This window comes from Salvelinus sp. IW2-2015, linkage group LG13 (genome assembly GCF_002910315.2).
Source record: "Salvelinus sp. IW2-2015 linkage group LG13, ASM291031v2, whole genome shotgun sequence".
Lineage (NCBI taxonomy): Eukaryota > Metazoa > Chordata > Actinopteri > Salmoniformes > Salmonidae > Salvelinus > Salvelinus sp. IW2-2015.
The window spans coordinates 18,918,690-18,933,081 of record NC_036853.1 but is presented as its reverse complement, the minus strand read 5'-3'; the positions used below and the strand labels follow the sequence as shown (position 1 = coordinate 18,933,081).

Sequence of the window (14,392 nt, the reverse complement as noted above, 5' to 3'; positions counted from 1 at the left end):
TACATGTGTATTTTATACAAATACTATTTCAACAACACTAGCTAAGTTATATAGGTACATGAAACACTATTTTATACTGCGACAGCCGTTTCAATATTTTTGTGTCCTTCATACAGTTTCTACATAACTGCAGAGAATTGCCTAGGCCTGCCTCATTTTTGCCTGGAGAGTCACCTCCTCAGTGTTTCTGTATCTGAAGCCGTTGGCTGGTTCTGAACCGTTTGGCTCTTTCTCCACAAGCAAGCAACCTTACAATGTACCCCAATTGCTTTTCAATCTAATTTTTTAAAGGATTTATCAAATGCTACACTTATGTAATCAAAACACATCGCTCATTTGGGATTTTAACTACCAAGCCGCAATCTCGGAGTAGATTTATAACGCTTTATTGTGACTATATTTTAGAAAATAGCGGTGGAGGAAGAGATTCCATATAAGGAGGACAGCAGAAAAGGCACCCGTTGTGTGATCTGGACAGTTTAAGTAAGTGTTTTCTTGGCTTTTCTCGTGATTATATGTAATATAAAATATACTACGAGACGTATTCATTGTACACTATTGTTTGTTGGTCGTTATCGTCAATTATTTCACTGTCACCAATGTTTATTTTGGTAATTTCAACAAGGTGGGGGATGGGCAGCGTCAGCGTGTGTGCGCGCGAAAGAATGTGTGTGTGTGTGTGTGTGTATGTATGTGTGTGTGCGCGCGTGTGGTGACTAGCAGCTTGTTTCCTGTTCCTACCTACAACTTCACAGGGTTTGTAAGGTTGCTTGTTTACTAGCCAGTCTTTACATGTATGATAATCACTGCCAAGTATTTTAGATAAACCATTAGAACACTTTGACCATCTGAGCGGTTGAAAACGCAGATTTGTGGCCACAAATCTAGGTGTGATTTACATTTACATTTACATTTAAGTCATTTAGCTGATGCTCTTATCCAGAGCGACTTACAAATTGGAAAGTTCATACATATTCATCCTGGTCCCCCCGTGGGGAATGAACCCACAACCCTGGCGTTGCAAGCGCCATGCTCTACCAACTGAGCCACACGGGACAACGTGTGTGTGATGTGCAAGGTTTGTTGTGATACATAGCTAGACACATATAAACATGCTAAAGTTAACAACCATTAACTGTTGCTAACTACATAAAGGGATGTGGAAGGATGTATTTAGCCATATGTTAACTTCTATGTAATAAAGGAACAAAATCAGAGCTTATTGACAATTCAGTAATGTAACCCATGAGTGTGGGGGAGGGGAACCCAGAGTAAGCCAGACTACTCTAGCTCAACTTCCTTACAGTATAGCCTAGTTGAAATCCAGGAAATCATTAGTGAGGTTGTGTAGATTTATCTAGCCAGCTACATAGGCTACACATATGATTTTCCTGCTGTATTGCTTAACCTAAGAATTTGTCTTTAATTGACATTTTGTAGGTTAAGCCTAGCTCCTGTTTAAAAATATATTGACCTGAATAGTGCAGTCTGACCACTGCTGTATTAAATTATGGGAATATTCAATAAGTGAAATGATCTTTGATAATAACAATAGAACAAAGGTTATAACCCAATACTAGCCAAGTTAATTATCTGATTTACACACAATATGTATATATTCATATTTCATATAGACATGAAGTTTATTGTATTTGCTATGGAAACGTTTCGCTTAATCAATGTCTCACCCCCCTCTTATGTAGCTAGTGGTGGAGTAGCACAGTTATGTAACTGGTGCTTGACAGTAGACTGAAGGAACATGTGGGGGATGGGAAGGATGAGTGGATTTCAGTTCTACAGCAGCAGTTCTTTGTTTCATAGCTAGATTGCCAGGACAATGACAGAACAAGACATCAATATTAAATAATATGTTATTAGTTCCCATACCAACCCATATTTAATTTAAATGGCACATATTGTCAGAGATAGTCATTTACAAATTGAAATACAGTCAGAATTATGATCTTCAGGCATGGTCTTATTGTGTGTTCATGTGCTATTGGAAACTTGGGACTACTGATGAAACTCCCTGATACGCCAAGCTCCTGGAATCATCATAACTACGCATTTACAATGTCCAAAACAATTCATGTGAGCTTCCAAGTTGGACAAACTTGTGGGAAACCTGGATAGTTGTGCCCTGCGTTTTACAGTTAGGCTTGACAGTTTTCTAAGTGTCTTCTTGAACATAAGATTACACCAATAGGCTATCTGACAGTTGGTTGGCCTTATTTAGCCAAAATAATGTATTGAGCCATTGAGGGAAATCAAGTGACATCTGAGGGAGTGAGGCTTAGTATAGGCCTAATAGTAATAATGCTGACCTCTCCACACTAATCTGAAGGGGATTCAGCTTGGAAGGAATGATGAAGCCTTGTTGGGGGTTAGGATAAATCAAAAAGGTCTAATGTGTACACACAGAGAGATGTGAAGTTAACTCTTCCCTGGCTAATATAAATCAGTGCCAGGCTCTATGTTATGGACTTTTCCATTGCTCTACAGTTTGTTTTTCCTCTGGGGAGCCCAAGGATACAAACAGCAGCCCCTCTCCTCTCCCTGTTGACACTAGTCACATGGTGTGTATTGTGACCCCAGAGTCAAGTTCAACATTCTGAATGCCCCGGAGCCTAGAGCACCCAACCACTTTTAGAGTAGTGCCTCTAAAGGCATCAGCATGCTTCAGTTCGGCTGGCGGCTTGCCAAAGTCGGCAAGACGAACCGAACGAGTGTGCTCACATACTCTCTAAAAGACATTTGCTTGAAAAATTAGGAAAAAGCGGCAATAGTGTAAAAAGTTTTGAGAAGCCGTAGCCAGTTTACACTTCCTCAAAATAGTCCGAATTTATCTAACATAACTCAAGAAATCTGTTATTAATTTTATATCTAACTAAGATGTTTGGTGCAGTATTTCGCAATGAAAAATGTGCATGAAAATGAGTCGTCTCTCYTTGAATGACAACAGACTTTATTGAAGAATCCCTACTGTTGACCAATCACTGGCGAAGGGGTGTAGACTTCGGCTRCGGACATCAGTTTGCCCGTAGAAAAATGTTTGTGTGTCCGAACAGCCGAAAAAACCCTCARTGAAGTCCAAAATGGACAAAAACTTCATAAAATTRTTGTCATAATATATGCACAAACTCTTACGAACTGTTTTGGCTGAGAAGCATGCGGATGCCTTTTATTCCAAGGCATATCTTTCCTGTGCTGTAAGTAAGACGTTTTGTGACACAGTTTACAACCTACACATGCAGAATACATTTGCTGAAATTAATCTAGGCAAATTATTTACAGGTTTTAATTAAACAATTTTGTGAAAAATATATATTTTTACATCCAGATGTTAAGTATGATTTTTACACTAAGAAACGCCCAAACTTGATTTGTTATGAATTGGCCTGGTGCCATAAGTGGTCTGTAGATATTTGTGAAAGTTAATTTATTCATTGGTTGTATCAGAAAATATTGGACACACAACATATGGACACAACTGATATTTCACTCCGTTTGCCCAAACTGTAGCCTAAACTATTTGTATAACATACATTTGAGATTCATGACTAGGCCTACATTACAGTGCACTACATTTGAAGAGTCACACAAAGCAGGGATTTAGCCAATACGTGAATCACTGAGACAGGTTTGAACAGTGCAAATGGCTAAGCCTATTACTAAGGTGTTGGCTAAGGGAAGAGTAACATTCCAAATACATCTGTCACGTGAATACTCCACTCACATTTCCCTTAATGGGTTCTAAAGATTTTCACTGGAATAGTTAAACACGCTGGGAAGAATGATTGTGTTGGTCAAGCAGAGCGATCAATGGAGGAGGAGGCAGCTTTTTTTGTGTGCACATAAAATGTAGGCCAATGTTCAAAACATTTGTTTGCAGCCAAATAGGATAAAGGCAGATTTACTTTTTTTAAGTAGCAGTAAGCTAAGAGTGACCTGCTTGGGGATAAAGGCTGTGTTTACATTGTCTGGTCTTTTAGATGGTGTACATAACTTCATGAGAAGTCTGATCTAATATGAGAAAACATGTGAAACCGATTTGTGTGTTACTGAGTTTAGGACTGTTATAAATTAGGAGTAGGCCTATATTAACTGGGTTTTCTTTTTCACAATATTAAAATAAGGTTGGCTAATGAAGTGCTAGTGGAATGGAATAAGGAAGTTCCTTATAACCTTTATTTGTTTGATTTCGGCCTAAACCTGAGCACAATGAGTCACTTTCCATGCACGGCTATCTATTAAATCTAACTKAAGTTATCAGGGATTTGGCATGGACCATTCTCTGGTCTTGGATGGCCTAATTAAACTGTTCACTGCAGGTTTCGCTGGGGCTGTGAAAACAGCTCTGTCTCACTCTTGGTCACAAGGTGAATGATGAGCAAAGGTCTAGATTCTAGAATGAGGGAATTAGGCTATAGGCCTAGGTCAATACAATAATTCCCACATATTGTACATTGCCTTCATTGCAGAATGTAGGCTACAATAAAACATTTGAAAATACAGCAAGCTAGCAAACATGTTAAACTGCCATTTAATGACATGCTGGGTCTGTGGGATCTCGTTCTTCCAGCGCTGAGCCAAGTAGCCGGGCTAAGCATTTCCAGGATCTGTACTCCCAGTGTAATCCTAGCCTATCTTTCCCCATCTTAGAAACTCTACTATGGAATGTGATATGTGCTGCAATAACAGTGGGGGAAGGAAAGGATGAGGAGTTCCTTTGCTCTTAGGTCTTTCTCATATAGGCCATTGCTTACAACAGTGGTTGTCAAAGTGGGGGTCGTGGTTTTGGGGCGTCACGAGTGTGAAACTGAATAGGAAAAGTATATAATTTTCATCCATATTTTAATAGTCTACATGTAGCCTGCCGTTTGCATGTTATATACCTTTGCCTATTGAGTGATTATACAGTATATATTTTTTAATCAACAGGAATTCAGCAAAAACGTTTTTGGGGATAATTTAGGAAATCTGTCCCCAAGTACAGCGGCTAAATCTAGTTGCCTACCCCTGCCCTATAGTATTGCACAAAATTGTAAAAAAACAACAACTGTTGACTAATTACCAGTTATCAGCATAGGCGCTCAGTGGTGGGCACATATATCAGATTAGTGACCAGAAAGGACTCGCTTAAGATTCTGTGGTTTTGCCTCACAAAAACAGAGTGGGTGTACGTTTATATTATCCATATAAAATACTTTWAAAAAATCTAATACGGAGGCATATTTGCCAGAACAGTAAAAAGCTAAGTCCCAATTTCATTGATCATGTTCATATGTCAGCTAGGCCTACTTTGGGTGGCTACTGGTTGTACGTCTAAAGATAGCTGCAACATCGCTGCCTTCAATATTATGGGATGAAGATGTAACATTCTGGCGAATTAATTATTGTATTTGTGAGGAAGAAAAGGGCTACCCAGTTGGCAACAAGCATTATACGGGCAGGCAGCCCTTCAAAGTGATAGCGTGCAGTGCAGACAGACCATGCTTTCCCTCCGATCCTGCAACCACCGCTGCATACAGGTAGGCCATATGATTCTGCTTGCTCTGGACTCCAGAGAAGTGACATGATATCCCTAGTTTATGTTGGCTACTAACATGAATGACTTTCAGCTAAAAATGCAGGTGTAAAACGCAGTTTAGTTCTGTACCTTGCGTTTTGAAAATGCATTGCGTTTTTGGCTGTAATGACAGACTACATTTGCACAACGATTGTACGTGCATGTACGTGCGCGGGGGTCGCAAGCTTCGAACCACTGTTTTTTGGGGGTCGCGGGTCAAAAAGTTTGACAACCGCTGACTTACGACGTCTCTTAAATCTTTAATGAAAAGTGATCCCTGGTGTATAGGCTACTGTGTTGACTCTCATCAAATGGGCAAGAGGCTCTCCTTTCTTAGCACCTTTCAATCTGAAACTGTGTTACTTTGGCTAGGCTATTTGCTGATTTGGGTATCAAGGACCATCCTGCTACGGCTTAATAGTTAAAGACAAATCTGACGGCTGTAATTTAGCCAAACAAATGTTTCGCTATGATGTTGTCTGCAGAAGTAGTATGGAGAAGCAGACTTGAAGATTATAATTGATTGTCCCAACCAGCCTTACACTAAAGGTTGCGTATGATGCCAATGCAGTGGTGTAAAGTACTTAAGTAATACTTTACGGTATTTTTACTTAAGTKGTTTTTTGTGGTATCTGTACTTTACTATTTATATTTGTGACAACTTTTACCTCACTACATTCCTAAAGAAAATAATGTACTTTTTACTCCGTACATTTTCCCTGACACCCAAAAGTAGTCGTTACATGTTGAGTGCTTAGCAGGACAGGAAAATGGTCCAATTCACGTACTTATCAAGAGAACACATGGGCTGTGTTTCATATTTAAAGTAGACAGCCCTCGGCCCTAAACCCTCATCCCTATGCCCCTGGGGGAATCCCCGCGGCCATATTTGTCGTKGGTCCAAGTGATTAGCATAGCAAGGGAAGTTTGCAACGTAAGCCCCTCAGCCCTCGTTTTTTAATGGAGTTTGCGAGTGTACAATTATGTTCACTTCGGGGCCTGAAACGCCCCATAATTCAATTTGCGAAGATTGTASATCCGCTAAGAAATGTCCTCCAAAACTTAAAACCTCAATGTCAATATGGAGTCAACATACAAGTGTAAGTAAAAACGAATGTAAATAAGTTAGAAATTGTGCTACTAATGCACAAACACGTCTTATAAAAGTAATTATGTTTTTGTTTGGTTAGCTTTTGGAAATTGTAGAAATAAAACATTTTCCTTCTTCAGAAGTAGCTAGGCAGGCTAACTTTAGTTAGCTAATTAATTTGCTAGCTATCATACAGTAGGCGTATATTAATAATTATATAGTTAATATAAGTAGACATGCAATCCCTCGCCCCGTGCCCTGCAAGTGTATACTCGTCAGACGTCATCAGAAGTGTCCACTTAATTTGAGGGCTGAGGGGACAGGGTGTGTATTTAAAGTGTTTAGAATTCAGCCATGGTCATCCCTACTGCCTCTGATCTGGCAGACTTACTAAACACAAATGTAAATGATGTCTGAGTGTTGGAGTGTACCCCTGGCTATCTGTACATTTTAAAAACAAGAAAATGGTGCCGTCTACTTTGCTTAATATAAGGAATTTGAAATGATTCATACTTTTCCTTTTGGTACTTAAGTATATTTAACCAATTCCATTTACTTTTGATACCTACGTATATTTAGAAACTAAATACTTTTACTCAAGTAGTATTTTACTGGGTGACTTTCACTTTTACTTGAGTAACTTTCTATTAAGGTATCTGTACTTTTACTCAAGTATGAATTGGGTACTTTTTCCACCACTGTGCCAATGATCCATCGCATTTGTTTTCTAACGCGTATTCATTGATTTTAATCAGCATCTCTTTTCTTCTTTGTCCTCAGACTGAAGAGGGATTACTGTCAGATATCTGAATGACACTCGGGCACATGGTAAGCACACTAACCTCCCTCTATAAACTAGCTGATGTCTGAGGTAAATCTCTAATGTTGAGTCTTTGCGTTAACAAACATTTTCATAAATGCCTGCTTGTACTATCAAAGCTGTTGCAGGTTGTTTTAATGTGAGTGAGTAATGAAGGGGGCTATAGGCTATTGGTAATGAACTGCGTGCCTCATAGCAAAAGGCAGACTTGTTGCACCCACACAATGATCACTGTAACTTTAGGTCATTAGTGGGCTAAATGTGCTGCTTGAAAAACCTGCCTCTAAATGCTATAGATTAAAGGGAAACTCCACTCAAACACTATCTTTTGGTATTTTTTCCATTAGTCCACTGTTGATACAGTCCTAAAATGTTTTGCATGCCAGCAGTCAAGTTTTCAAGATATTGAACTTTTAAGAAGCAAAGTGTCACCGGTCACATCATCATGATGATGCAACTAATGAAAAAAATACCCAATACATATTTTTTGTGGATTTTCCCTTTAAAGCAGTGCTGCTTGTAAAATATATAATCTACTAGATTGGAACCACACTATCAGGAGTTTAGTTTAGTAAGTGATAGGCTGCTATCCTAGTATTGGCATTTTGCCATAGCCATCAAGTAGTGATGGGGGGAAAAATCAAAAGTTACATATCGCAATATTATTTTGGGCCAATAATATATCGATATTTGACTCCAAGTATAGAATTGTTATTTTTTTGCTACTGTGGATAGCATTAGTTGGCGCTAGTCTGCTGTACCTGCGCCAAAACTCAGATATTTTTCTTTATCCTATAGTCTGTTCTCCAGACTGATCAAAGTATCGTGATAATATCGTATTGTGAGGTGCCTGGCAATACCCAGCCCTACTATCAAAGTATCTGTAATGCCATGACACAATGTGCAAAAAAACTTTTGTTTAGGCCTTGTTACTGTTGTTTTGCTACCGTTGAAACAAGGTGATTAGTGTAACATCGGTTTGTTAAGGTCTTCAGGGATTTTTCAAGGACTTTTTCAATAAAAAAAAAAAAAAAAATTCTGGATGGGATAAAAACATATAAACTAAAACCAGATATATGGTATGAATAATAGATAATGGACCTATATATATATTTTTTTTAATAATCTTTGAAAACTATCATTCACCAAAATAAAGGGAGGCAGGGAGAATAATAATAATAAAAAAATAATTCTAGCAGTATTAATTCTCATTATGTTTGAGAAAAATGACATTGCATCATTCATGGCAAAATGCATAGAATTAGGTTTAAAACTGCAACATGGAGAAATTTCTAGATTTGCAGCAAATGAGCTTAAAATGTAACAATTTCTCAAAACCGCCAAGATGTGGGGGCTCTAATTTTTTCTCAGAAATTCAGCAGCGCCAACGGGCCAGCCGCGCCCATTTTCAAAGCCCCTGCCACACCCACCACCTAGGCCCCATTTTTATCCAGAAAAAACTCTGGTCTTACAATATCAGAAGTGCTTTCTCGAACATTGTCTTTGAACTACAGAAGGTTTTATTATGTAGCATTCAACAGAAAGCTTTAGGCTACATACCTCTCATGCTTTCACACTACAGGGGAAAAGGATTGTCTACTACTCTTCAGTGGTTTCTAAATGTCAACCTGAAGTCAGATGTACGTTGATATAAGTACAGTCAAGGGGAAGTGTGTGTGAGTTTATACCAAAAATAATGTTTTTTTTTATGACAATGTTGCTGCTAGGCTTATGTGTAGATTACTATCGACCAAGTTAGACGACACAATGACATTTGCTTACTGCTGCCATTGTCTCTTACTTTAGGGGCATCAATGAGAGGTGGATTGAATATGGGCTAAATTACAAAGGGATGGGCTGAATGTTATGTTGGGATGATCTTTTTAAAGCTTTGATTAAAGGGGAACTCATTACCATCTATGTTATTGCGTTGTTAACATTGTTTACTTACAATCTTGGGCCTGGAATGAATGCATCAAGCATGCTGCTTGCTAAACAGGTCTAACGATACTCTACTGTAAATATAGTGAAGATCGGCAAGTGTACGCCAGACAGACCATGGAGCATGTCTCATAACCCTTTCACATACAAAAGAGGCATTTTGTAGTGCTGCAGTATCAGTTTCCTAAAAACTGCTTAGTTTTAACCCTCCTGCTTGTCTTGCAGGTGCTGAGACTGGTGGACTGTACCCTTTCAAAACATATTTGTTGTGAAAACAGACTTACTACTGTGGTAAGTAGGGTCCTACATATTAGTTTCTCTATTGTGTTTTTGGCTAAATGCTGTGTAATTGATTTGCTCTTTTTATTGGATGTCTCTTTAATTCTCAGCTCTGAGAGCATAATGTGACAATCGTTATTGTAGTATAGCCTAGTTACTGGGGGAGGAAAAGCTCTCACGACAGCAGGCAGTGCTGCTCCGCTATGGCTCTGATTTACTGTAGTGAGTGGATAGTAGGCACAGAAGATAGAGAGTGCTGTAAGGTCACCAGGGTAGAGTGGAACCATTTTACTTGCATATGCGCCTAAGTATTCTGCTGTGCGACCTGACATTTTTATTTAGGAGCACCAGTGCATCTATAGTTGACAGAGAGAAAAGAATGAAGTCTGTACAGAATAAAAATATTCCAAAACATGTATCCTGTTTGCAACAAGGCACTGAAGTAATTTTGCAACAACAAAAAATGTGCAAAGCAATTCACTTTTTGTCCTGAATACAAGGTATTGTATTGGATTTGCCTCAAACATAACACATTACTGTGTACCATTCTCCATATTTTCAAGCATAGTCAGGTCTCAACATTAACGCTTGTCCACTTACCCAAGGCAAGTAAAAAAAAAAAAAAAAAAAAAAGGGTGGACAAGCAGATTGTTTATTTTATTTAACCTTTATTTAACTAGAGAAGTCAGTTAAGAACAAATTCTTATTTACAATCACGGCCAACCCTAACCCGAACGACATTGGGCGCCGCCCTATGGGACTCCCAATCATGGCTGGTTATAATAAGGCCTGGAATCGAACCAGGTTCTGTAGTGACGCCTCTAGCACTGAGATGCTGTGCCTTAGACCGCTGTGCCATTCGGGAGCCCATTATAGATTTAAGTTGTCCGAATGGACAAGTAATAAAAATTCTAGCAAAAATCACAATATCAAACAATTAGGCTACTCCGATCATAATTGGATCATAATTGGATTGAAGTGTCATCTGGATGCGATGTTTTGCTCACTGTCCTCCCAATCTCTGCAGAGTCTATCGGAGTGTAATTATTGTAGGCCTGCATTGACAGGCATGAGTGGTCTTTCAATCATGCAGTCGCGAGATGCGTTTTTGCAATCAAAGCGAGTCTAGCCGAGTTTGCACATTTGTTGATAATAATTGCTAATGAGTTATTTGCCCAGTTATAGCAATTTTTTGGTCAGCAATGAAAATCCTGGAAACGTCATGGTGTGTGCATCAGCTACGTGTGGGCTGTTGCCAGAGGAGACAGGGCGAGAGAGACTTGCGCAGCAGGTTAAATAATGATATACAGACTAACAAGATAACCAGCCAATCTACACAATATGTTTTGAATTTGCTATCTTCCTAGTTAACTATTTAGCTATTAGCATGGATTAAAGTCATTGTCATGTCCGATGGCCTAAAATAACTTTCCACAGGCACTCGTGTATAACCAGGGTGCCCAGTTGATGAAACCAATGCTGCATACTCCGGTTGTAAAACCGTTTCTCAAGCGCTCAAAATTGGCTAAGTTCTCCTTTATTCTTTACTGTCCATGTAATTCTGACAAAATAAATAAAATAAAAATTGTATAGCCTAATTGACAAGTAACTCCTATGCAGTCAAGATCTCCCCTGAACACTGAATATATCTTAACATTTACATACATAGTGAACAAAAGTTTAAATGCAATGTGTAAAGTGTTGGTCCCATGTTTGAAGTAAAAGATCACAGAAATGTTCCAGACACACAAAAAAAAGGAATTTCTCTCAACTTCTTGGCACAAATTTGTTTATATCCCTGTTAGTAAGCATATCATCTTTGCCAAGATAATCCATCCACTTGACAGGTGTAGAATATCAAGAAGCTGATTAAACAGCATGATCATTACACAGGTGCACTTTGTGCTGGGAACAATAAAAGGCCACTTTAAAATGTGCACACATACCACATTTTGTCACATAACTTGAGACATATGTGGTATTGTGTTTTGAGGGAGCTTGCTATTGGCATGCTGACTGCATGAATGTCCACCAGAGCTGTTGCCAGAGAATTGTTCATAAGCCGCCTCAAACGTTGTTTTAGAATTTGGCAGTACATCCAACAACCGCAAACTAATTATAATCACACAAGCCCAGGATCTCCACATCCGGCTTCTTCACCTGCAAAATAGTCTGAGGGAGTGCTGAGGTGTATTTCTGTCTTTAATAAACCTTTTTGTGGGGAGAAAACTCATTCTGATTGGTTGGGCCTAGCTCCCCAGTGGGTGGGCCTGGCTTCCAAGAGGGTGTGCCTATGCCCCTCCCAGGCCCAACCATGGCTGTGCCTTTGCCCAGTCATGTGAAATAGATTAGGATAGCTACTGGGTGTGCAGGCTTTTGCTCCAGCCCTGCTTGAACACAAGCGCATTGTAGAAGAAAAAAAATCAGCTGCTCAACAGGACTTTGATAAGCTGACTCTGGTGTGTTTGAGTGGGGTTGGATAAAAAGCCTGCATACCCAGTAGCTCTCCAAATATTTTGTACAGTAGTCTATCAGTGCAGTATTTTACTTTGTAGGGGGTTAAGTGCCTTGCTCAAGGCCACAACGGCAGGAGATATAATACATGGGATCAGAGACCAGCAGCCTTGTGAAGTGGTTCCTGACCATCATACAGCACGATTTTCAGTCACCTTTTTGGCCCATGGAGTTACAGACCTTTTTTTGTTTTTGTTGTTGGGACAAGTGACTGGAGCTTTCGGACAAGTACAAATCTGACCTACTAAAAAAGTGAATGTCAAGCCCTGATAGTGGTGACTGCATCATGTTATGAGTATGCTTGTCATTGTTTAGGACTGGGGAGTTTTTCAGTATAAAAATAAATGGAATGGAGCTAAGCACAGGCAGAATCCTAGAGGAAATGCTGGTTGTCTGCTTTTCACCAGACACTGGGAGATTAATTCACCTTTCAGCAGGACAATAACCTAAAACACAAGGCTAAATCTACACTGGAGTTGCTTACCAAGAAGACAGTGAATGTTCCTGAGTGGCCGACTTACAGTTTTGACTTAAATCTACTGGAAAATCTTATGGCAAGACCTGAAAATGGTTGTCTAGGAATGATCAACAACCAATTTGACAGAGCTTGAATAATTTTTTCAATAATAATGGGCAAATTTTCCACATTCCAGGTGTGGAAAGCTCTTTTTGAAGGCACTATACATTTTTCAACAAGGGTGCACAAAAAAGGTCAGCGTAGCGCCTTGGTGACTCTTGCYTAACTCACTCAGGCAGATCAGGTTTCAGACCTCAGACCTCTCTGCACTGAAGTGGCAGGGATCCTCTGCAGAACACTGTCTTGTGATAAGCCTAATGGCTTGGTAGCATTGAATGAAAAATATTCTCTATTTTGAGAACATTATAGATTGAATAAAAAATCTCACAGGTCTACACTGACTATTTGTATGTTGTGGTAGTGACGACTTCTTTGCCTTTACTAAATGGACCTTGAATGTGCTCCTGACATTGGGATTTATACTAGTATACTGCCCTACCAAGCAAAAAGGCAGTAACTGCTCATAGCATGGAACTGAGAAAAATGGCTTTTATTTACCTTGGTTTCACAGTAACTTTATGCAGTTACTGCTAACATGACCCCCATTTTCTCCTAAACACAATACAATAGAGGCAGGATACATCCACATGATTAAGCATGTATTTAATGTATAAYAAATGTATGACATGAACTCATTTTCGACCAAATGAGCACTTACTGCCTTTTTGCTTGGTAGTGCAGTATATTGTTGGTCTACAATTGTTGACTTTACAATTGGAAGCAAGATGAATCGCTGTAGTTGATGAATAAGCTCTGGATCAAAAGGTGGAGAATTATGTGATTGGGTTTATTATAGTTTGTTAGGCCTGTTGATTCACTCCAACAAAAAGGCTATATCTGCTGTGAACGAAGTGCTACAGGCTCCATTTATCAGTATGCATTTATGAGGAAGTAGCCTGTAGGCTACACATGTATGAACATTTGTATGGATAATAACCGCTGTTTCCTGATGTAACAGGAAGTGTGTATTCATTCAACTTTGCAGAGCGCTAAGATAAAGTGATTAGTGAGGAGAAGATGAAAATAACATTTGCATGGCACATTGGAGTGAATAACGTAATTTCCATGTAAAATGACCCATGAGCAACATGTGAAGTTTATAGGAACATATCAAATATGGCTACAATTGAAAGGTAAGAGTCTCAATATTTTTGGCATATTAAGGCATAGATACATTGTTCAACCAATTTCCATACTAAAATACAAAAATTAAGGAATAAGCAAATGCTTTTATTTCTGGTCACACAGATGGAAAAAGGGTCTTTAAAAAACATCTAATACAAAAAGTCTTAAGGTATTAGAAATACATCAAAATGCAATGTTGAATTAAGGGCACCTGCCATCTAATATCAACATTTATATTTAGTTTAGCAGGAATTTGCCTTCTGCAAGTTTAAGAAATATTGCCTAGTGTCTTGTGATTGATTCTCTTACCACAAACTCACATAGCTTAAAGATATTTTGTAATTTCTCTCCCTCATGAGGAGGGAGGATTAGGAAAGTTCAAAGAAGTAACAAATAAAGGTAGACCTACCAATTAGTTAGTGTTTTTACTGATTACAATTTTGTTTGAATTATTAAGTGATTAAAACTTGGCACTTT

At 38.8% G+C, this 14,392-nt stretch overlaps 1 protein-coding gene across 3 annotated transcripts in view; it reads left to right on the top strand.

Annotated features, from left to right (window-relative positions):
- Positions 1 to 215: 215 nt before the first annotated feature.
- Positions 216 to 14,392, top strand: part of LOC111972237 (F-box-like/WD repeat-containing protein TBL1XR1) — a 44,245-nt gene continuing 30,068 nt past the window's right edge. For 2 of the 3 annotated variants that reach the window (XM_023999176.2, XM_023999174.2), the window contains exons 1-3: positions 216 to 483; positions 7,440 to 7,487; positions 9,646 to 9,711. The gene's annotated coding sequence lies outside the window, so the exon portion shown is untranslated. The remainder of the gene's footprint in view (positions 484 to 7,439; positions 7,488 to 9,645; positions 9,712 to 14,392) is intronic. The other variant, XM_023999175.2, reaches the window with a different exon arrangement.